This window comes from Pristiophorus japonicus, chromosome 4 (genome assembly GCF_044704955.1).
Source record: "Pristiophorus japonicus isolate sPriJap1 chromosome 4, sPriJap1.hap1, whole genome shotgun sequence".
Lineage (NCBI taxonomy): Eukaryota > Metazoa > Chordata > Chondrichthyes > Pristiophoridae > Pristiophorus > Pristiophorus japonicus.
In genome coordinates this window covers 75,131,537-75,157,265 of record NC_091980.1, presented here as the reverse complement: position 1 = coordinate 75,157,265, position 25,729 = coordinate 75,131,537, and the positions used below count along the sequence as shown (strand labels likewise).

General features: G+C 46.1%; 1 protein-coding gene across 1 annotated transcript in view; it reads left to right on the top strand.

The window, feature by feature from the left end:
* Positions 1–25,729, top strand: part of LOC139262094 (drebrin-like) — a 262,722-nt gene that overhangs the window by 176,724 nt on the left and 60,269 nt on the right. The gene's annotated exons all lie outside the window — the stretch shown is intronic.

Below are 25,729 nucleotides of genomic sequence, written 5' to 3'. Positions count from 1 at the left end.
CTAAGGTCTGAGTGAGATTTGTGATTCGCACTCTGTTGTGGGCAATTTTGTGTTCTAGGTGATGCTTGTTCATATCTAGGGTGTGACTGGTCCAAATACATTTCACGTGAGCCCTCGGAAGAGGCAGAAAATGGACAAGTCCAATAAATGAAAGAGCACTGTGCTAACCCACTGCACTGTTCAGTTTTTATGGAAAGGTCTGACTTTCACAGTGAATGTTGATTTCTGATCCTAAATGCTTAGGGCTTCTTACATACATTAAACTGTACATTGAAGTGTGTATTTGACTGACTAAACTTTTTAAAACACAAATATTTTCTGTATGTTTCTTGTGTTAAATGTTGAAACATTCAGATTCGAAAGAACTAAGTCAGAATGAGCAGACCAGCCTGGACTTTATTATAATGTCTATTGTTCTCTTCAAAAGGTCCACAGTGGTGTGAATCATAATTAAAAGCTAAGCATTTCATGACTATGTAAAAGGCCCAGCTGCAGTATGCCTCTATCCCAGGCCTTTGTCTCAGTGTCTGATCGATGGATTTAGAATGGGTTGGGGTTATTAAGGTAGAGTTCCCGGAAAGAAAACACTGAGCAGATTTTTCAGTGTCAGCCACTGACCAATAAGGATATATTTTGTTAATGAGATTATTAAATCCAAACCAGATTATAGTTTTCCTTAGATCGTTCTGAGAAAACATGAACATTTTTTAGCTTTGCTTTGAATAGTTCAATACAATCTCGGTATCATTGAAAAGTTTGTGAAGTGGAGACAGCTGTGATTATGATAAGAAACATCATGTATTGTTTTATTATAGTGAAAAAATGTTTTCCCTTCCCAATTTTTTCATTCACGTCCCTGTTCCCCCCTCCCCCCCCCCCGGCTCTGGTACAGTTCCAATCACATGGCACCCCTCCAGAATCTTGCCCAAGTGACCATTTGTCATGTATAAGTCTAGACAATATCTCAACAGATGGAGGGCATCATAAATGAGCCCCATCCTGTTTATATTATATATATTTCATATATTTTTTATATAAATATTATAAACTTTCCAGCCAATCCCACCTGATGAGCAATCACCCTGGCTGTATGTATTTTTCCTTCTCTGGCACAAAAAGGATCAGGGCAACTCTACCAACTTGAATGTAGTAAGTTCTGTGCTAAGTTACTGGATTCCAGTGTTCATTTTGCCAGTGAGCTTTTGGGAAGCTCACTTTTACTTCTGGTTCATCAATGAGTTTATCTTGATTCGCCTTCCCAGATTTCAATTAATGATCATTTAAGTTTTATTGAGTTGTGATAGGCTCCCCTCAATGATGCCAATCATTTTGTTCAGATTCATGTCAAGACTGTATAACTTATAGATGCTACCTAGTATCAAGGCAGTCTCCATACAGGCATTAAACTCATTCATGCTGTTCAGAAATATTACACTTTCCAAAAGTGAACAAAATAACATGCAAAGACTTAAAATTAGGAAATGCAGCGGGACATTCACCTGCCAGAAGCGCATATCAGGAATTTGGATTTCTGCTTCCTGTGATTTTCCACCCATTACAGTTAATGGTTTGAAAAAAATTGGGTGACGCACACATACATTCCTGATGTGTTCTCTGGAAGCAGTAGTTTTGTTTGAGGTGGTGATTCTCCTGTTTTTCTCTGATTTTGGTTTTCCTCCAAGACCCCTTCCAGATAGCATTTACTCACTCCTGCAGTATGGTTCCACAAACACCAGGTGCCCTCCAGTCCTTCTCCTAGGTGGCCATGCTCATTTGTGCGCTTGGACAGTTGAGCATCAGCAGATTATTTGACTGCACTAACATGTCAGCTAACACACACATGCACACGCACCGACTTAAAATCAACGAACTCAGCACAGGCCATTTTTTTTTCTAGAACCATTTCACTGCTAAATGAGATACCTGTTTCTCTTAACTGCCTGCTAATAACAGTGCCCCTCAGAATGAATTGTGTTCAAAAAGTTTCTCCAGATAGAAAAAGTTTAACTCAGTGCAAGGACCAGGGCTCCATTTCCATTTTTTAATGTATGGAAAAATAATCTTGCAGTTCATTCAATCAAATTCCCCTTGCCCATCCCGGATCAGCTACAATAATAGCTGATGTGATGAGCTAGTTGAATATTTTTCCTTTTGCATTGCCTGGTATAATGTATTATCACATGGTTTATCACATGGTTTAGTATGAGCATGCTCAGTTCGCTCTGGCCCAATAAAGCAAGCGCATGGACTAGCAACTCATCGTGTCTCTGTCCTTCATTTGCCTTCCCACATACATTATAGTTTGGCAACGAGGATGGGATCCCAAAGCCATTTTTAAGGATCATGGGAGGACAAAGTGTTCTACCTTCAAGTGGACAAGTTTAAGGTGAATTTGTAACACCTAAACTGAATTTTTGCAATGTTTTACCATTAATGGTGATGCAGAATCGTCTGTGCTTCATCATCCCGTGTATGTATACACACCAACAGTGGCATTGATTCCCACAGATACACAGGTAGTGTGCTGAATCGCTGTTTGACGGATCGGGACAATCACTGGAGATCACTGGAGAAAAGCTGCTCCCGCCTGACACTATTTGGCAGGACTCGGCACTACATATGCCATTTTGAACGTCTGAGGAACTGAGAGGCTGCTTGAAGAAGGGGCTTATGAGAATTAATTTGCGAGTTATTTTAAGGGTCTTATTGACTCTTTGACAATCATCTCACATTTCTATTTAGTGAGGGCAAATTTAGGGCATTTATAGCAATAGTGATGGAGTCTGTAACTTCTCTACTAGTATTGGTCACTAATCACATGCTGCAGACTGAAGATGGGAGAAGGTATATTGAAGAAGGCAGACAGCTGCGGAGGAGACCTTACACCCGACACAGTTACAGAGAAAAGCGATCATACCTGAACTTGTCCGATAACACGTGCCTTAGGAGGCTGCACTTCCGAAAGGAGGTCATCGCTGAGATATACGAGCTCATCAAGGGAGATCTGCAGCCTACCAGCACCATCAGGACCGCACTGCCGGTTGAGGTTAAGGTTACTGTGGCACTTTCTACGCATCGGGCTCCTTTCAGGCCTCAGCTGGCGACATTTGCGCTATCTCTCAGCATGCCACCCATTGCTCCATTTGACAGGTGACTAAAGCCCTTTACGCACGCAGGATGGACTTTATAAGCTTCCCTATGACCAGGGAGGCACAGACCAAGAGGATTCTGGGTTTCTCGAGAATAGCAAACTTCCCCAAGGTGCAGGGAACAATAGTTTGTACGCACATCGCCCTGCAAGCATCTTTAAAGAATGCGGAGGTGTTTTGGAACCGAAAGGGATTCCATTCCCTGAATGTGCAGCTCGTTGTCAACAACAAGGAAATTATCATGGTAGTAAATGCAAATTTTCCTGGCAGCACCATGATGCACACAACTTGCATGAGAGCACAGTCTCTGACCTGTAACAGTCATCCACAAGGTCATGGCTGGATGCTAGGGGATAAAGGATCTGGCCTTGCCAGCTGGCTCATGACCCCCCCTGCGTATTCCCCAGACAGAAGTCGAGAAGCGCTACAATGAAAGCCATATAGCTACATGCAATATCGTCAAAGCCAGTTGGAGTGCTGAAGCAGCACTTCAGGTGCCTAGATCACTCTGGAGGCAGCCTACAATAGCACCCTGACTAGGTCGCTGAGTTTACTGTGGTGAGCTGCATGTTGCATAACCTAGCTATAAGGAGAGGACAACAATTGCCAGATGGAACTGCCGGTCCACCTTCGGAGAAAGTGGAGGCGGAAGAGGTAGACGAGGAGGAGGAGGATGACGAGGATCTCTGGGAGGACAATCAGCCTGGCGATGAACCCATGCCCCCACACACCCCCCTGCAAGACTGGAAAGGCCCTGTGGGAGTTATGCAGCTGCAAAATTCTTGCGTTAGCAGCTTATAAATGAACGTTTTGCATGAACTTACATTGGTGACAGATACAGTGACAGTTGCAGTTGCGTTATGTTTCATCCCCCCTTGCCTGGTCTAGCCTGGCCATTGTTTTCCAAGAATTGTATTCATGTTATACCTTGTGTTATTAGAAGACAGTGCATAACAATTGTAAAATTTAAAATAAAATGTTATAATAATTTACAAAATTGTATAATTTTTTTTATAACACACCCCTCCCCCCCCCAACCCCCCCTCCCCCAAAGTGTCACCGAACAATAACATTCCACCAAAATCCTCCCACTCTTGAAACACCCCCAACATTCAACACATTTAAAAAAATAACTAACAATAACAATTCCCCCCTCCCTACCTGCAGCCACGCTTCCCTCCAGGTCCTACCCCCCCCACCGTGTCCTAGGCCCCCATTTTAATCTCATGGTACGCGCGGCTGCACGACTTGCAGTAGGAGACCTCAAGGAATGCTACAGTGGAGGTGGGGTGGGTGGGGGCGGGTGATGGTGGAGGAGAAGACGTTTCTCATGAAACGACTTCCGAGCCAGAAGAAAGTTCTTCCTTCTGACTCGCATCTGTGCTGGCGTTTGGTGGGACGGCACCTTGGAGTGCAGTGCCATCTCCCGTCACTAACGTATGCCGGATGGTATTGATGCCGGCGGTCTGCTGGCCCATTGCCAAAGCCATGCATTCGATACCTTCGATATGTGGGCGTACATTGTGGCAATGTTCCCGTTCATCATCGTCAACGCCTGGAGGAGCTCTCAACCCAAGTCGACGGCTTTTCCTGCACAGTGCAGTCATGTCCTCCTTAGAATCTGCCCGTCGCAGCGCGTGCCTATCTCGCTGACTCAACCTCCGTGGGGTTGGTGTGGGTACTGTTGAACGCATTGGGGTTGCCTGCTGCAAGCCGCTTGGGCCCGCTACTTCTTTCGTCGATGACTACGTGGCCGCAGGTACAACAGATGGGATGACAGGGTCATCGTCCTCAGTGGTATCATCCTCTCCTTCCATGCTGTCCTCTGCACCCGTGATGATGGACCACTTGTAAGGGGACATGTGTGGCCTCCCTTTGCGCCTGCAGAGTCTGCGGACCTGCAAAACATGATTGAGCTTATTAGAACAGAAGGGTAAATATGAGAATTCTTGCGCTGTACTGGCATACAGGAGAAGCAACACTACTGCAATAAATGTGAACAAGAGACGTTACATATATGATTACATCATATGGTAGTACATCTGTGGAATTCACTGCCCCAGAGAGCTGTGGAGGCTGGATCAGTGAATATATTTTGAGGCACAGATAGACAGATTTCTGAATGATAAGGGAGTAAAGGGTTATGGGGAATGGGCAGGGAAGTGCAGCTGAGTCCATGATATTAAATGGCAGAGCAGGCTCGAGGGGCCAAATGGCCGCCTGCTGCTCCTATTTCTTATGTTCTTATGTTGTTAACCTGAGAGTAGTACAGAGGTTGCATGCATAACATAACATCATTCATATATTATAATGAAATGCCATTACATTACTTTGAATTACCACTGCTTTACACATTACTCGCGTGATGCATGGGAGGGATCTGCACCACCACGGGTGGTGGTTGAGTAACTGTGGGTACCCACAAGTGTTGCTGCACGTCCCTCAATGTCGGTTAGGATGCTGAGCTGGGTAAGGCCTCCTCCTGTGTACTTGCGCTCAGCCCGATTTTTGGATATCTTCCTCTGCAAATGTGACAAGAGCATGGTATAAGCTAATTGATTAGGTAATATCATGGAAAGACAACAGTTTCCAACGTTATATGCTAATAGGATTTGTATCTACAAATGATGCATGGTTATAACAAAGATCTTGGTTAGGTCTAATGTTTGACACAAACATCTCCACTGCAATCTCAATGGGGGTGGGGGGGGGGGGGGGGGTTGAAAATCAGGATAGCTGGTGAGCTTGGCAATGACTGGAGCTAATGTCCCAAAATGTCCAGGGCAGACAGTGAGCCAGGGCAGCTCTCTCCCTAGTCCAGGCTGGGTCACTGTGTAAGTAACAGCAGCCGGAGAGACTGACAGTGTGGGTGAAGGTGACCGGACCCCTCAGTGCTCAGCCGTGCCCCATCCACCATCCTAACCCAAAAGGTGACAGTGCCAAAATTAGACTTAAAGGGCACAGGTTCAGAACCCTGTCCAAATCTTAACAGGGAATCTACGCAAGAATACCCAGCTTAATTTCAATCTGACAGATTTACATATTCAGTGGATCATTACAATTTAAAATCTATTTAATACTTACTCTTGCCGAAGCAACCAAGCTGTTCCACCTCTTGCAGCACTGGTCCGATCCCCTCGACTCGTGGGACACTGAGGACACCACATCAGCGATCTCGCCCCAAATTTTACGATCTGTCCAGGGTGGAGGTTTCCCAAGCCCACCCCGGGTTAATTGGCTCCACCTCGAGTGCACCTCCTGGACGAGGGCCTCGTTGGAGAGGGTTTTGCCATCCTGCCACTCTCTGCGGACTCCTCGTGCTGGGACACCTTTTAGTTTTGATTTTAACTGTTCTCTCTCTCTCTAACTGCTTTCTCTAGTTCTCGCTCGCTCTCGCTCTCTCTCTCCCTTTGCCTTCTGCGCATGCCTGAATGGACCCCTGCCCTCTCGAATCGCGGGAAACCTTCTTTGCAAAAAGAACGCATGCGCAGAAAGGTCATTGCTAGGGACGCATGCCTTGCCTTCTACATCACTGGGGCCCATTTTGCATCGCTAAGGTCCAATCCACATCACTAGGCTATTGCCGGGAAAAAAATGCCGAAAGTTGCGATCCGAAAAATGGGTGATCTTCCAGCGATCCTGAGAGCTGAAACATCGCTAAAGCTGGAATGTTGCCCATTGTATAGGCCCTTGCGATCTAAGTGGAAAGTCGAGCCCCATGTTAGCTCCATTTCACGAGCTCTTCATGAAGGATGTCCAGTGGAAGTGAACAAAAGTGCAACAGGAAGTTTACGAAGCTTGTGAGAAGTCTTTCTAGCGATTCTCTACTTGTGCACTACTACACAGAGCATGAGCTTAAGTTAGCGTGTGATCTTCCAGCTACAGTGTGGGAGCTGTCATAAGCCACGTAATGGATGACGGCCAAGAGAAACCAATCGCATTCGCATTGTGAACCTTCACAAAGAGCGAAAGAAACTGCAAATTGTAAAGGAAAAACTTGCCATAGTGTTTGGAATCAAGAAATTCCAGCAATTCCTGATCGGCAGAAAGTTCACACATGCTCCTAGTTTTGAGACCCAAATCTGCCATCCCTGCAATGGCTGCATCAAGAATGCAACGTTGAGCAGTGTTGTTGTCACATTGGGCCCAAGTTTCCACATGATTCGCGCCTGATTTTTCGGAGCAACTGGTGGAGAACGGACTATTTTAGAAATCGCAATTCTCCACATTTTTTTTTCTGCAGTTCTAGTCAGGTAGAACAGTTCTAGTTTCGAACATAATTTTTTCTTCAAAAGGGGGCGTGTCTGGCCACTGACGCCTGATTTGAAAGTTTCCACAGTGAAAATGTACTCCAAACTAAAGTAGAATGGAGCCAGTGAAGATTTTTGTAGAACTGAAAAAACCTGTTCTACACATTAAAAAATCAGGCGCAGGTTACAAATTAGGCGTCCAGAACGAGGTGGGGGGGGAGGGGGAAGGGAACTCATTAAATTCGACAATAAATCCTTATTTATACTTCTACAAATATTATACAAATAAATCCAACCTGAATAAACATTTATAAGCCAAGAAAAGATTAAATAAACCATCTTCCTACCTGTGTGAAAGTGCTTCAGCCAGGGAGAATTCTGCAGCCGTTCGTGCCGCTGAGCGGGAGGGGGGGGGGGGGGGGAGAGAGAGAGAGGGGAGGAGGGAGGGAGAGAGAGGGGAGGGGAGGGAGGGAGGGAGAGAGAGGGGGGGAGAGAGGGGAGGGGAGGGAAGGGAGGGAGGGGGGGAAGAAGAGAGGGGAGGGAAGGGAGGGAGAGAGGGGGAAGAGAGGGGGGGGAGGGAAGTGAGGGGGGGAAGGGGAAGGGGAGGAAGTGAGGGGGGGGGAAGTGAGGGGGGGGAAGGGGAAGGGGGGGTGTCGGGTCGGGGAACAGGAGCGCGGGTCGGGTCAGTCGGGGGGGGGGGAGCGGGTCTCGGGTCTCGGAGCGGGTCTCGGGTCGGAGCGGATGTCGGGTCGGGGTGGGGGGAGCGGGTGTCGGGTGTCGGGTAAGGTCGGGGGGGGGAGGGAGCGAGTCTCGGGTCGGGTCTGGTCAGCGGGGGGGAGCGGGTGTCGGGTCGGGGCGGGGGGGGGGGGGAGCGGGTGTCAGGTCGGGTCTGGTCGGCGGGGGGGGGGAGCGGGTGTCGGGTGTCTGGTCGGCGGGGGGGGAGCGGGTGTCGGGTCGGGTCTGGTCGGCGGGGGGGAGCAAGTGTCGGGTCTGGTCGGGCGGGGAGCAGGAGCTGGCCGTGGGAGGAGCCTCATTCACGCAGCCCCAGTGAGGCCATTCAGCCAGGGCTAGGGGCTGCGTGCTTCGGGCCCCTCCCACACAGTTCGGCGCCTGGAGCTACTGCACTTGCGTGCCGACTGTAGCGCGCATGTGCAGAGGTCCCGGCACTGTTTTTAGCGCCGAGATCTGGCTCCGCCCCCCCACAGCTCGTGGTGGCTGCGCCGAGGGCCAGAGGACCTGTAAGTAGGTGGAGAATACCGAGGATTTTTTTAGGCGCCGTTTCAGGCGCGAAAAACGGGCGCCCAGCTCGGAGGGGCGCCCGTTTTTTTTCTTGTGGAAACTTGGGCCCAATATGACTACATGATTGACTATCGATCTTAAAAGCAAAATGCAATCGCAGATGCCTTGTACAAGTTGCGACATGAGGACTCGTGTTGGATGTGAAGGTGAGATTTTCCTGATAGATGCAGGTGACAGACTTTCCCGTGAATACTACTGAGATTGCAGATGAGACTCAAAAGGACTCAGTACTGAAAAGAGTGTACAAAAACGTCTTGACTGGATGGACTGATCAGTGTATGGTCACATAATTGAAACCATTCCATAACCATTGTCTTGTGAACAAAGTTGTATCAAGTGGGGAAACAGAGTGGTGGTACCTACTTCTTTTGAGAGGTAAAATTCTGGCCAAACTTCATACTAAACATCCAGGTGTCGTCAGTATAAAATCAATTGCAAGAAGCTTTGTTTACTGGCCTTGATTGGACAGTGATCATGAATCACTTGTCAGCAAAGTGAATTGAAGTGAAACATCTAAGTTCAACTGAGTCTGAGATACAAACAGAATCATCTTTGAGTTTGGAACCAAATTAAAACAAAACAGCCTGAAAATTGGTTCAACACCAAAACCTTCTGTAAGGAAATCAGGAAGGCTCCGCAAACCTGTTATTGAACTTATTTATAACTCATTTAAGAGCAAAAATGTCAAGAGGTTTTATTATGTGGTACATGTAATGCTGGGAAAAGTGAGACCATAGTTTTAACATATTTGAGAGGAGAATACATAAATTTTTTAAGGGGGAAAGCAGTATAATGTATTACCACATGGTTTGTCACATGGTTTAGTATGAGCATTCTCAGTTCGCACTGGCCTAGTAAAGCAAGCACATGGGGCTAGACTTTCCACTTCACATCGCCCATATATCGCCCAAAACGGCCTTTCATCACCTATTTTGACAAAAAAGTGGAAATTCAGGCTGGATCATCAATGAAAAATTATCCGCCTGATTTTCGGCTCACATCGCCGAGGTGTTTTGCCCGCACATCGCCCAGTCTAACTTTCGGCACATCGCCGGGCTGATCGCTCACCGACAACATTGCTAGGAAATAGTTACTTTTCCCGGGCTTTACTAACAGAGCTCGGCACTACGAACGCCATTTTGAATATCGGAGGAAAGGAGGGAGGCTGCAAAAACAAGAGTGCTCTAATAATTTGTGAGTTATAAGTGTATTTGACATCTATATCCAGTCAAATTTAAACTTATATGACTTCTTATAATATTTTCATTTATTTTCATAGAAAGGTCAGTTTAGTAGTAGGAAAGCATTTATATAAACAGTGAAAGAATGGGGGCTGCTTCTTCTCTGCCATTACTTGTAAGTGCAGAACTGCTGGTATCTGAGCTTGAGTTAAGTGAAGGGGTCAATCATAGAAGTCGCAGACTAACGCGTGGATACAGGAGGAGACCTTACAGCCGAAGAACTTACAAGGAAAGGCAATCTTACCTGAACTTGTCTGATAACGCGTGCCTTCGGAGGTTGCGCTTCCGAAAGGAGGTCATCGATGAGATTTGTCAGCTCATCAAGGGGGATCTGCAGCCTGCCAGCACTATCAGGACCACATTGCCAGTTGAGGTAAAGGTTACTGCGGTACTATCCTTTTACGCATCGGGCTCCTTTCAGGCTTCAGCTGGCGATATCTGCTGTATCGCTCAGCACGCCACACACTGCTCCATTCGACAGGTGACTCAAGCCCTTTACGCTCGGAGGATGGACTTTATAAACTTCCCCAAGACCAGGGAGGCACAAACTGGGAGGGCTTTGGTGTTCTCGAGAATAGCAAACTTCACCAAGGTGCAGGGAGCAATAGACTGCGTGCACTTTGCCCTGAAATCACCTTTACAGAATGCGGAGGTGTTTCGTAACCAAAAGAGATTTCACTCGCTAAATGTGCAGCTCGTTGTCGACCACAACCAGATTATCATGGCAGTTAATGCTAATTTTCCAGGCAGCAACCATGATGCACACATCCTGCGTGAGAGTGCTATCTCTGACCTGTTTGCCAATCAGCCACAAGATCAAGGTTGGATGCTGGGGGATAAAGGATATGGCCTTGCCAGCTGGCTCATGACCCCTTTGCGTAAACCTGTTACGAGAAGCATTACAATGAAAGCCACATTGCTACACGCAACATCGTCAAAGACAATTGGAGTCCTAAAGCAGCGTTTCAGGTGCCTGGACCACTCAGGAGGCAGCCTACAGTACCATCCTGACCAGGTCGCTGAGTTTATTGTGGTGTGCTGCATGTTACATAACCTGGCTATAAGGAGAGGACAATATTTGTCAGATGGGGCTGCCGGTCCACCTCAAGAAGGATTGGAGACGGAAGACCTAGATGACGCAGAGCAGGAGGAGGCTGATGAGCACCTTGGGGAGGACATTAAATCTGGCGATGAACCCATGTCCCCACACCCACCTGCAAGACTGGAACGACCCTGTGGGAGTTAGCTGCAAAAGTGTTGCGTGAGCAGCTCATAAATGAACGCTTTGCATGAACTTTCATTGAGTTACAGTTACGTTTATCGCAAAACAACGGTTGCGTTTGCATTAGCGTTGAGTTACGTTACCTCATTGCCCAGTCTGGTTGACCATTGTTTACATTAATATGTTATTACATTATTATAAGAAAATGCACAATAATTGTAAATTGAAAATGTAGTAAAAAAAATTTTACTCAAACAAAATTTAAATTTCAACTGCAACAGGAGCAACCCAACAACCCACCCACCTTCCCACCCAACCTCCCCAAACATCACCCCAACAGTAAACCATTAACAGAGAGAACAAACAATATTCATACATCACCTGTGGCCACGTTTCCCTCTCCAACTCTAGCCCCACCCGCCCAATTTGGTCCCCAGGTGGCACTGAGACGTCGCGGGCGTGCAATTGCCAATGGCAAGACTTCCTGCCGTGGTGGGGGAACTGCTGGTCCATTGTACATTTGAGCCAAGCCATCCATGCGATCGGCCAGGGTAGGCGTGTGCTGTACTCGCTGACTCAACCTCCGCGGGGTCTGAGAGGGCACTAATGCTCGCCTTGGCATCGACAGTTGCTCACCGCTTGGTCTGACGTAATGGCCACAGGTCCCACAGGTGATTCCACCACAGACTGATTCCCAGGATGGCAGGACTGACATATGAAGAAAGATTGGATCAACTAGGCTTTATTCACTGGAGTTTAGAAAGATGAGCGAGAATCTCATAGAAACATTTAAAATTCTGACTGGACTGGACAGGTTAGATGCAGGGAGAATGTTCCCGATGTTGGGGAAGTCCAGAACCAGAGGTCACAGTCTAAGAATAAGGGGTAAGCCATTTAGGACCGAGATGAGGAGAAACTTCTTCACTCAGAGAATTGTGAACCTGTGGAATTCTCTACCACAGAAAGTTGTTGAGGCCAGTTCGTTAGATATATTCAAAAGGGAGTTAAATGTGGCCCTCACAGCTAAAGGGATCAAGGGATATGGAGAGAAAGCAGGAATGGGGTCCTGAAGTTGCATGATCAGCCATGATCATATTGAGTGGTGGTGCAGGCTTGAAGGGCTGTTTCTATGATGAGGGATGCTAGGGGCATCATCTTCTGAATCCACTTCCTCCTCCTCCTCCTCCTCCTCAGGTTCTGTGGTATCTTCCTCCTTCTCTTCCCCACCCGTGGTGAGAACCATCTGTAACGGAACCGCTGGTGATTTGCGCTCTGGGTGTTGTGGGCCCTGCAAAACATAATTGAGCTAAAAACAATGAATACACATTGCAGAGGAGCATCACTACTACAATAAATGAGACCAGGAGACGTAACATAACAATGCATCATATGTTAGTACATATGGTCGTACATCTATGCAGAATTGAATAATACAGAGTTGTGGAGGCAGGATTAGTCTGAGATTGATTAAGAGGACCATACATTCATATATTGTCATGAAACGACATTACATTATTTTAACACTGCTTGACACATTACTCACGTGACACATCAGAGGGCTCGGCAGATCCACAGGAGGTGGCCGTTCGACTGGGTCCCCACCAGCCTGTTGGGGGGGCTGTAGGAGGGGAAGGCAAAGCATGGGGATCGTCTTCCGAGTCAGAAGGAATTGCTTCCTCCTGATCCGCTTGTATGCTGGCGTTTGCGGTCTGCGGCATCACATCACGTTCAGTTGCAGCGCTGTGTCCTGCCAGCAATGCATGCCGCAAGGCATTGGTGGCGACGGTCTGCTGAACCATCTGCTGAACCATCTGCTTGAGCGTCTGTTGTGACACCCGAGAGAAGGTCTCCGTGAAGTAGGAAAAGGTCTCTGAATTCCAGAAACGTCTGGAGATAGTCGCGACTCAATGTCACTCAGCGGTTGTAAGGCAGCTGTGCCCCCTCCTGTGCGCCTCTGCTGGGCTTGGTTGTTTGATATCTTCCTCTGCAAAATTGGCAAAGTGCATGGCATAAGCTGTATGGTACGTGTACTATCATGGAAAGACATTTTAACAGTTATAACACATATCGGGGATATGAGGTGATGATCGACACAGACATCTCTCTCTAATACAATCTCTATTGAGATCTGCAATGTCAGGAGCTAATGTACAAAAGTGTCCCACTGTATACAAAATATATTTCAATGCAGCCGATTTAATATTAAAATTGCAGTAATATACAATGTAAAATCTGTACTTACACGACCAGGCTGTTCCAACGCTTGCGGCATTGGTCGGACCCCCTCACCTCATTAGACATCACCGAGACGACATCCGAAATCTTGGCCCATATCTTCCTGTATGTCTGGGGTGGGCGTTTCCCACTGCCACCCCAGGTTAACTTGCCCCACCTTGCATACACCTCCTGAACGAGGACCTCGTTTGCCTCATCTGAGAAGGGTTTGGCCCTTTTGCGAGCCTCCTCCACATCCGATGATGATGCTGCTGACATTTTGATAAGTTTTATAATATTTTGAATTCACGTTTTAAAATTAACATTTTCGATTACACTTTTTCAAATGACAGTTTTCACACTGACGTTTTCCAATTTATCATCTTTTGTTCTCTCAATCTTCTCAACCCTCTCTCTATCCAAATCCAAGTTCTCTCCTCCTTCTTGCTCTCTCTCCCACCACAATCGACCTTTTGCGCATGTGTGGATGACCCCTGACCTTTCGAAATGCGCAAAATACTGTCAACCGGAAAAACATTTTAAAATTGTATGCGCAGAAGGTCGTTGCTAGGGAAGCTTTTGCCTTCCACATCACTGGCCGTTCATTGGGTGAACGTCACATCGCTGACCTTTTGGATCGCCCATTTGACATGGCTGGCCTATCGCCGAGTGGAAAATCACCATCCAAAAAATGGTCGATGAGCCAGGGATCAGTAAGGCAGGGACATCGAGCATCGCTGGAACATCGTCCATTTTTTGGGCGATAGACAGCAAAGTGGAAAGTCTAGCCCATGGAGTAGCAACTCATCATGTCTCTGTTCTTTATTTGTTCTACCCACATATATTACACCTGGGAAGGTGGTATCAGTTTACAGGTAGGCAGGAGCCTACAGCCCAACCAGGTTCAAAATGGTAGCAATGGTGGAGTAGAAATAAAATTTTTTCAACTTATTGAGAAAATGGAATTCCAGAGACTGCTTGTTGGTGTAATTAATTTTCCATCAGTTTCCATACAGATTCATGTTTTCCTTAGTTTCACCAGCTTTCTACTTCCAATCATCTTGTATGTATGTATGTATTTATTTATGTTTTTATATCAGCCTATTATAAGGGACCAATGTATCTCCCGTGATGTTGCTCGTGGTGAGTCGAAGGATTTATCGTTACCTTGAAGAAAAGAATTCAGATGTTTTATAGCCTGGCTCAATTGTAGCACTCTTGAGTCATAAAAGAGACCAACTTCTAGACTTAAGCACAATATTTAAGCTGTTCTTCAGTATAGTATAAGGGAATGCCTGCATGGTCAGAGGTGCTGTCCTTCAGGTGAGGTATTAAAACTGCTTGTTGAGGTGGCCATTGGGCTACAAATGGAAGAAAATCAGTCAGAATACCTTGTCCCGATCTAACAATGTGTGTGTGAAAAAGTGATTGTGATATTACCAGTGCAATTTTACTGAAAGATAATTAACAATCGACATACTGTTTTTGTTACTACTTGATGTACTGCACTATAGTCACTAAACATCAGTCAGGATTATTTTACAAGTTAGCACTCCAGGCAAAGATGTTTCATGTGCTAGCGCATATTGGGAATTGGGATGCGTCGACCTAAATGTCTTATTTCCCAATATGCTTGTCTAATCTGTGAAGTTCATCACCGAGAGCCTTCAAATTTACCCCTGTCAACAATGCAATTAAGATGTAGCAATTAACCATGAACATAATCTTAAAAAGAATTCTTGTAAACATTTTGTAAAACAGCAATAAAATGCAAAGAGAGGCACCTCAAATAATACTCTCTCATTCTCCCCCACCCTTCTTTGCTTCCAAAAGGGGTGCCCCTTGACAGCAGGCTGATTGGATTGAGGCTCCATAATCCACATGAAGTTAATTTCAAGGTGGCACACTGAGCTCAGTGCTCTGTGACAGTCCTGTACATTAAGTGGAAGGAGAGTCCCTGTTTTGAATGCGTGTAGTCTCGTACATCCTTCCCAGTCAATACAACTGAAAATGTCAACAGAGCAGCCTGAAGGAGCACATACTCAAAGCAAGTTTCAGTTATTAATGATGTCAACCTTTTTACGTAAAACTTTCTCCCATCGTTTCTCGAGGGTAGTGTGGGTCCAGAGTATAGTTGTGATGTTTCACTACTAATCTGGCCTGTTCTTTTTCAAGCCCTTACTCAAGTTATTCTCTGTGGGAAATTGGTTTAAATAAGCAGCCTCTCAGTCAAATTAGGCTAATTACTGTTGCCATTGGAAGTTTGATGAACATTGAAGTCCTCCACCATGAGTTAATTCTGTGCCTTTGCTACCCTCAGTGCTTCCTTCAAACAGTGTTCAACATGGAGGAGTACTAATTCATCAGCTGAGGGAGGGCAGTCAGTGGTAATAAGCAGGAGAGGTTGTAAAGTAAAAAGAAGAGTGCCATCTTGAATTGAGAGAACATGAGGAAATTGCTGGCTTGATTTGCGGAGGAAGAAGAGAATTAACTTAAATTGAAGGGTGAAGAGTGCTAGTATGAACTGGGCAGGTTGGAGGAGAGAGTTGTCAGTGATTGGGTACATGTTTCTGTAAACTTGATATTTTCTGGCAATTAGTAGGAAATAGAGTGCCTCAGTGAATTGTACAGAGGGTTGGATGTGGGCGAGTGGCCATTTGAAGAAACGATGATCTGGTTGGTCTGTTGAAAATCTAAACATCATGTCGATATTTTCAATTGTGAAATATAAAATTGCTTAAATTTAAACTGGAATGCATAACTTCTGTAAAAATTGTACATTTCCTGGCGGAGTATGCCTCCAGATTCCTCTAGAATTGTACCACAAATTTTGTGTTTTCAATATTTTGATTGCCTCCTTCAAGCTTTCATGTACTTATTTGTTTTCCTCTTAATACAAGTGATGGAATTATGGATGTTGCTTAAGGATGTTCATAAGAACATAAGAACATAAGAAATAGGAGCAGGAGTAGGCCATACGGCCCCTCGAGCCTGCTCTGCCATTTAATACGATCATGGCTGATCCGATCATGGACTCTGGTCCACTTCCCTGCCTGCTCCCCATAACCCTTTATTCCCTTATCGTTTAAGAAACTGTCTATTTCTGTCTTAAATTTATTCAATGTCCCAGCTTCCACAGCTCTCTGAGGCAGCAAATTCAACTGATTTACAACCCTCTGAGAAGAAATTTCTCCTCATCTCAGGTTTAAATGGGCAGCCCCTTATTCTAAGATTATGCCCTCTAGTTCAAGTCTCCCCCCTATCAGTGGAAACACCCTCTCGGCGTCCATCTTGTCAAGCCCCCTCATAATCTTATACATTGCGATAAGATCACCTCTCATTCTTCTGAATTCCAATGAGTAGAGGCCCAACCTACTCAACCTTTCCTCATAAGTCAACCTCCTAATCTCCGGAATCAATCTAGTGAACCTTCTCTGAACTGCCTCCAAAGCAAGTATATCCTTTCGTAAATATGGAAACCAAAACTGCACGCAGTATTCCAGGTGTGGCCTCACCAATACCCTGTAAAACTGTAGAAAAACTTCCTTGCTTTTATACTCCATCCCCTTTGCAATAAAGACCAAAATTCCAATGGCCTTCCTGATCACATGCTGTACCTGCATACTATCCTTTTGTGTTTCATGCACAAGTACCCCTAGGTCCCGCTGAACTGCAGCACTTTGCAATCTTTCTCCATTTAAATAATAACTTGTTCTTTGATTTTTTTTCTGTCAAAGTGCATGACCTCATACTTTCCAACATTATGCTCCATCTGCCAAATTTTTGACCATTCACTTAGCCTGTCTATGTCCTTTTACAGATTTTTTGTGTCCTCCTCACATATTGCTTTTCCTCCCATCTTTTTATCATCAGCAAACTTGGCTACGTTACACTTAGTCCTTTCTTCCAAGTCGTTAATATAGATTGTAAATAGTTGGGGTCCCAGCACTGATCCCTACGGCACCCCACTAGTTACTGATTGCCAACCCGAGAATGAACCATTTATCCCGACTGTCTGTTTTCTGTTCGTTAGCCAATCCTCATTTTTTCCCTCCCTGTGAAAAAGTGCTTGCCCATCAATTGGGGCCTTTCTTTTCCCTGCACATCACATCTCGCACGCCAACTAATGTTGAGGGGATTTATGTGCACTCCCACGTTCATATTTACGTTTGTAATGGAATAATTTTGTAGCACTAGATGTGATCAGCTTGTGATCAGTGATTCTGGTATCCTCACATTTCTATCGTTTGAAAACCCTACACCACAAAAACATGATTCCCTTAAGTCAGGAGAATTCAAGCTGACTTTCCCTCAGAGTGAAGAAAATTGAAGGGCTGAAAAGCATTTCAGAAAAAAAAGAACATTACCGAATGCACCTCTGTATTGTAGTTGTCGTCGTCGTCGTCGTCATCATAGGCAGTCCCTCGGAATCGAGGAAGATTTGCTTCCCCTCCTGAAGTGAGTTCTTTGGTAGCTGAACAGTCCAATACAAGAGCCACAGACTCTGTCACAGGTGGGACAGATAGTCGTTGAGGGAAGGGGTGGGTGGGACTGGTTTGCCACACGCTCTTTCCGCTGTCTGCGCTTGATTTCTGCATGCTCTTGGCGTGCTTGAGGTGCTCAGCGCTGTTATGTAATGATGTGTGTATCGTCCCAGTACCTTAAATGTATTGTAAGCACTATGCCACACCACAGAGGGCGCTGTGGTGGGAAACCCTGGTAGTACCTGCAACAAGGACTATATAAGGCTGACCACCACACCTGGGAGGCACTCTGGAGCTGAACAATAAAGGACGAAGGTCACAGCAGTTAGACTTACATCAGACCATGTGGAGTCAGTGATTTGTGTGCTACATACACCACATTGGCAACGAGGAAGCGGACGAACTCCACGCAACCATGGCTACTCTGGGCTCACTAAAGGATTTTACCGTGGGCAATGATTGGGAGGCCTTTACGGAAAGGCTCGAGTACTACTTCACAGCAAATGATCTGACGGAGGACACATACGCAATGAGAGAGAAGCGTAAGGCGATATTGCTCTCCAGTTGTGGAGATGAGGTTTACTGTCTCGTCAGGGATTTGCTGGCACCCGGGAGCGCCAGGGACAAGTCATACAAGGAGCTGACTGAACTCATTCCTGACCAGTTGAAACCGAAGGAGAGCATCCTCACGGCCAGATACAAATTTTACCATCACTGCAGACCTGAGGGCCAGGATATCACCAAATATGCTGCGGACCTCAGGAGACTCGCGACGCCGTGTGATTTTGGGGCACACCTTGACGAGGCTTTGCGGGATGTTTTCGTCTTGGGGATTGGCCACGAGGGCCTCCTTCACAAGCTGCTGGCCACGGAACCCACAGTCACTCTGACAAAGGCCATCGCCATCGGCCGGGCATATATGACCGCGACTTGCAACACCAAGCAAATAATCCACACAATCTCGAACCCAGCAGGCACTGTCCACAGGATAGCGCCCACCATGGACAAAACTGCAGAACGTGGCTCTGCCCGGGGCAGAGAGCACGGACCTTGGGATCCTGGAGCTCAGAGTCCACTGAGGGGGGCCAATCAAGCAGCACCATGCTGGCGTTGTGGAGGAAGCCATGGGGCTCACCGGTGCAGGTTTGCGGAGTATACGTGCAATACCTGCCACCTGAAAGGCCACCTTTAGCGTATGTGTAAAATAAATCGGACTCACCATGTGGCTGAGGAGATGGGGGATGATCCACTATTCAGCGAGGAGCAGGTAGAAGAAGATGAGGTGCTTGGACTGTACACGTGTACCGACGATTCGCCCCCAGTGATGAGCGAAGTAAAAATCAACGGAGTCCCAGTGAGTATGGAAATGGACACAGGCTCGGGTCCGTCGTTAATGAGTTGGAGAACTTTCGATAAACTGTGGATTAACCCAGCTGCACGACCCAAGCTGGTCCCAGTCACGGTGAAGCTGCGTACCTACACCAGGGAACTGATACCTGTTCTTGGCAGAGCGATGGTGCAGGTATCCCACGGGGACGAGACGCACGATTTACCTTTGTGGGTCGTTGCAGGCGATGGGCCGACACTCTTCGGCCGGAGGTGGATGGTGACGGTCCGTGGGAGCTGGGAAGATTTCACCACTCCACAGGCTGCTGCTCCCCGGGGTGCTGCCGTGCCCCGGGTCCCCAGAGAGCAGCGCCGACCGAGCTGAAGCTGCAGCCTCAATCCACCCACAGGCAAACCCCAGGCCCAGACCTCAGGCCCCAGAGATCCTGCAGGCCCAGCCCCCACAGGCAAGCAGCCCTGCACAGAGGGGCGTAGTGGGGGGGGGGGGGTGAGCCGGGGGGGCGCTGCGGGCGAGGTGCTGAGGGATCCAGGGGAAGGCAGTTCGGAAGGACCCCGCAGAGGAAGAGGCCGTTGGGCGGGCCCCCGAGGAGTTGGTAGCGTCGGGCAGCGGCAGCAGTTGGAGGTCGACGGCTATAGCAGCCACAGGGCAGGCCGCTACGGAGGCCGTGGGGGACGCGGCAAGTGCGGCCGCTGGAGAGGCCACGACGGCCGCAGGAGAGGCGGCAAGTCAGGGGGCAGCAGAGGGGAGCGGAGGCTGCGACGGCGGAGGGCATCCGGAGCGGCAGAGAAGAAGATGGCGGCGGCATCGTGTCGGAGCTGCAGAGCATCAAAGATGGCGGTGCCCAAGGAGAAGCCTCGTGGAATCCTCCTGCATCAAAGATGGCGCCTTAAAAAGGAAATGCACCCGGGAGTCTTAAAAGGGCCTTACAAAGAGGTGGTCCCCACAAAGGACTTCTGTTAGGCAGAGCGAGTCTAAAATGAGCAATGTTAATGTGAGATAGTGAATTTATAATAATTACTTTTTTAATGCTGAATGGCCACTGTATTTGTGTAAAATAATGGATGAAGTACAATTAATGATAATGGCTAACCAGGAAATCAAGGTTCCGCTACCAGTCAATAACCAGTTAATGTACCAGATAATATGTACCATACTAACGCGCTGTCTATGCCCACCTGCCTTCCGTTGGACAAGTGTGATGTTATGTAATGATGTGTGTATCGTTGTCCTGCGTCCAGGTCGGGGGGGGGGAAGGTGATGTTATGTAATGATGTGTATCGTCCCAGTACCTTAAATGTAATGTAAGCACTATGCCACACCACAGAGGGCGCTCTGGTGGGAAACCCTGGTAGTACCTGCAACAAGGACTATATAAGGCTGACCACCACACCTGGGAGGCACTCTGGAGCTGAACAATAAAGGACGAAGGTCACAGCAGTTAGACTTACACCAGGCCGTGTGGAGTCAGTGATTTGTGTGCTACATACACCACAAGCGCCCTCTCGGATGCACTTCCTCCACTTAGGGCGGTCTTGGGCCAGGGACTCCCCTGGTGTCAGTAGGGATGTTGCACTTTATCAGGGAGGCTTTGAGGGTGTCCTTGTAGAGTTTCCGCTGCCCACCTTTGGCTTGTTTGCTGTGAAGGTGTTCAAAGTAGAGCGCTTGCTTTGGGAGTCTCGTGTCTGGCATGTGGACTATGTGGCCTGCCCAGCGGAGCTGATCGAGTCTGGTCAGTGCTTCAATGCTGGGGCTGTTAGCCTGAATGAGGACGCTGATGTTGGTGCGTCTGTCCTCCCAGGAGATTTGTAGGATCTTGCAGTGACATCATTGGAGATATTTCTCCAGCAACTTGAGATGCCTACTGTACATGGTCCATGTCTCTGAGCCATACAGGAGGGCAGGTATTACTGCAGCCCTGTAGACCATGACCTTGGTGGCAGTTTTGAGGGCCTGGTCTTCAAACACTCTTTTCCTCAGGCGACCGAAGGCTGCACTGGCGCACTGGAGGCGGTGTTGGATCTGCCGTCGATGCCTGCTCTTGTTGAAGGAAGTGGTCCACGGTGTCCAGGGCCGCACCATGGATCTTGATGACTGGGGGGCAGTGCTGTGCGGTGAGGACAGGCTGGTGGAGGACCTTTGTCTTACGGATGTTTAGCGTAAGGTCCATGCTTTCGTAAGCATCAGTAAATACGTCGACTATGTCCTGTAGTGCAGCCTTTGTATGTGCGCAGACGCAAGCGTCGTCCGTGTACTGTAACTCGACGACCGAGGTTGGGGTGGTCTTGGATCTGGCCTGGAGATGGCGCAGGTTGAACAGGTTCCCACTGATTCTGTAGTTTAGTTCCACTCCAGCGGGGAGCTTGTTGACTGTGAGGTGGAGCATGGCGGTGAGAAAGATTGAGAAGATGGTTAGGGCAATGACGCAACCCTGTTTGACCCCGGTCCGGACGTGGATTGGGTCTGTGATGGATCTGTTGGTAAGGATCACAACCTGCATGTCTTGTAGTAAATGCTAGTTCAATGCCCTAGTGTTACAGGATTGAAATCTGACTACAACCAATGAGGCTGTGTGCACATGGCTGCCATATTGGCCATTTAACCTATATTGTGACTATTTTCATTGTTGCTGACATGTGTTGGGCTGCATTTGTGGTGCTGTTGCCGTCCACTATTTCCCGATTAAATTTGGTTAAGGTGAAACCTTTAGAAGCAATATGATGGTCTTTTCAACAACCTTCATATTAACCAGCCAAAGGCAAATCAGACTATATTTTCATTACTTATGGATGATGCATGTTTTTTGTTCAACTACTTATCTTTTTTGTGTTTCTGTGCCAAAGAGTACCTTACAATCTAAGGGAATCAACCAGGCCGAATTCAGAGCAATCTGAGAACAGTTTTCCTTCTTGATTTTACTTCCAGGGCCAAAGTCTATGCCCATAGTTTGGTGGCACCTCATTGTGCCACAGCTGAGATCAGAACCTCAGTGCAGGAGATTGCATGAGTGTGAATCTGGGCTATGTTTCTCTATGGCATTGTGCATTGGGTCTGATTCAGAGGAGGTTTCCTATTTTATGCAGCTAGCTCTCAGTGAGGTGCTTCTGCACTTAACAATTTTGTTTTATATGTATGTATGCTGAGCATGCTGCCAACATCATGTGTGCTATTGTGAGCAGTTATTTCAGGAAATACACTGTAGCTCCTGGGAGGGGGCATACATAATGCTGGCACCAAATCAAAGTTAAAAAACTGGCTGTTTCGAACTCTGGTCCTGGTTTAGGATGTATGTAGGACTAGCATTCTGATTAATACTATATTTGGTCAAAAACATCTCATCTATAACTGCAGTTCTCATAAACGAATCATACTGCGGAAATTATTTAATCTCCAATTCCATATAAGGTAAAAACATATGATAGTGGGCCCTTCTCAGATATTTCATTAAATTTCTTATGTGTTATGGATATTGTGTAATGAGAAGGGGTTAATTAACAGTGTTGTTGTGCGGGGTCCTTTAGGGAAGAGTGGCCATAACATCATTGAATTCTTTATTTAGGTGGAAAGTGAAGTAGTCCAATCCGAAACTAGGGTCCTAAATCTAAACAAAGGAAACTACGAAGGTATGAGGAATGATTTGGCTATGATAGATTGGGAAGATTCGTTAAAAGACATGATGGTGGATAGACAATGGCTAACATTTAAGGAACGAATGCATGAATTGCAACAGTTATACATTCCTTTCTGGCGCAAAAACACAAAAGGAAAAGTGGCCCAACCATGGCTAACAAAATAAATTAAGGATAGTATTAGATCCAAAGAGGAATCATACAAAGTTGCCAGAAAAAGTAGCAGTCCTGAGAATTGGGAGCAGTTCTTAGAATACAGCAAAAAGGACCAAGAGATTGATTAAGAGGGGGAAAATAGAGTATGAGAGTAAACTTGCAAGGAACATAAAAACCGACTGTAAAAGTTTCTACAAGTACGTAAAAAGAAAAAGATTAGTGAAGTCAAATGTAGGTATGTTACAGTCAGAAATGGAAGAATTTATAATGGGGAACAAGGAAATGGCAGAACAATTAAATAAATACTTTGGTTCTGTCCTCACGGAAGAGGACACAGATAACATCCCAGAAATGTTAGGGAACCAAGGGTCTAGTGAGCAAGAGGAATTAAAGGAAATGATTATTAGTAAGAAAAAAGTGCTGGAGAAACTACTGGGACTGAAAGCCGATGAATCCCCAGGGCCTGATAATCTGCATCCCAGAGTACTAAAAGAGATAGCCATGGAAATAGTGGATGCATTGGTTGTCATCTTCCAAATTCTATAGATTATGGAACAGTTCCTGCAGATTGGAGGGTGGCAAATGTAACCCCACTATTTAAAAAAGGAGGGAGAGAAAAAACGGGGAACTACAGCCTAACATCGGTAGTAGAGGAAATGTTAGAATCTATTATAAAGATATGATAACAGCACACTTGGATAATATCAACGGGATTAGACAAAGTCAACATGGATTTATGAAAGGAAAATCATGTTTGACAAACCTCCTGGAGTTTTTTGAGGATGTAACTGATAGAATAGATAAGGGAGAACCAATGGATGTAGTATATTTGGATTTTCAGAAGGCCTTTGATAAAGTCCCACATAAAAGGTTATTGTGCAAAATTAAAGCACATAGGATTGGGGGTAGTATACTGGCATGGATTGAAAATTAGTTAACTAACAGCAAACTGAGAGCAGGAATAAACGAGTCGATTTCAGGTTGGTGGGCAGTGACTAGTGGGGTACCACAGGGTTCAGTGCTTGGGACCCAGCTATTCACAATATATATATATAAATGATTTGGATGAGGGAACCAAATGTAATATTTCCAAGTTTTCTGACGACACAAAACTAGGGATTGTGAGTTGTGAGGAGGATGCAAATACGCTGCAAGATGATTTAAATAGGTTGAGTGAGTGGGCAAACACATGGCAGATGCAGTACAACGTGAATAAATGTGAAGTTATCCACTTTGGTAGGAAAAACATAAAGACAAAGTATTATTTAAATGGTGATAGCTTGGGAAGTGTTGATGTACAGAGGACCTAGGTGTCCTTGTACACCAGTCATTGAAAGCAAACATGCAGGTGCAGCAAGCAGTTAGGAAGGCAAATGGTATGTTGGCCTTCATTGCAAGAGGATTTGAGTACAGGAGCAAGGATGTCTTACTACAGTTATACAGGGCCTTGGTGAGACCGCACTTGGAGTATTGTGTGCAGTTTTGATCTCTTTACCTAAGAAAGGATATACTTGCCATAGAAGGGAGTGCAGCGAAGGTTCACCAGACTGATTCCTTGAATGGCAGGACTGTCTTATGAGGAGAGATTGGGTCGATTAGGCCTTTATTCACTAGAGTTTAGAAGAATGAGAGGGGATCTCATTGAAACGTATAAAATTCTGATGGGGTTGGACATACTGGATGCAGGGAGGATGTTTCCCGTGGCTGAGAAGGGCCAAATGGCCTACTACTGCTCCTATTTTCCACATGTGACTGTCTGCTCTTTTGATCAAGACATCAGGTTCAGTATCTGGTTTTAGAATGCCTAACTTAAGCCCCATCATGATCTCTTCCAGTACTGTGAGCTGGCTGCTGAGTTGTGGGTGGAGCTGGCTGCTAGTTTATGCTTTGCTCTGTGAGAAGGGAGAGAGTGCCTACAGCCTTCCTGCAAGCTACCCTATTTAAAAGCCATTCTAACTAGTGTAAACTATATGATTTCTGGGGTGTAATACAGAACTCTAATGGGCAACTGATGTAATGCAACTACTCATGTATAATAATAAAAGGGTCATGTAACAAGGTCACATGATGACAAGTTCCTGTTGGAGCCATCTTGTGTGTGTGTGTGTGTGTGTGTTTGTGTTTGTGATGTCGTAAAGAATATATCACATGGGGGATGCAAATTTGGGATCTTATTTTGTGGAACACATTCCACTGTACTGTACTCAATGGACTACAATCATTCCTGAGCAGCTGGCACCATGGAAATGTCATATCGTGGAAAGTGATCAGTCAAAAATAAGTAATGTAGGATGTAAGGCTAGATGGGTATTCTGGAGTTTCTCTTGATTATCTTTGAAGAGAGATTTTGTGGAAACGTCTTTCAGGAGATTAAAGAAGTGTTGATATTTCACAGCTATGCTGACAACACCCAGCATTACCTAGCTCCCTTACTCCTCACTCTTGATTCCTCAACCTCCTGTACATTGATTGATTGCATAGTCCTAGATGAGCAAGAATTTATTTCAGCTCATGATTGATGAGATCAAAGCCATTGTGTTCACTTCACATTACTACCTCTCTCCCCTCCTTCAAATGCCTCCTGAAAACCTCTTCAATATTTCTTTAATTCACACCCCAATCTTTCTTTCTCCATTTCTTGTCCTGTGTTTATTTTCACCTTTGTTGAAGTGCTTTGAGATGTTTTATTACATTAAAACTGCCAAATAAATGTATGTTATTGTTGAGTCCCTGTTGGACT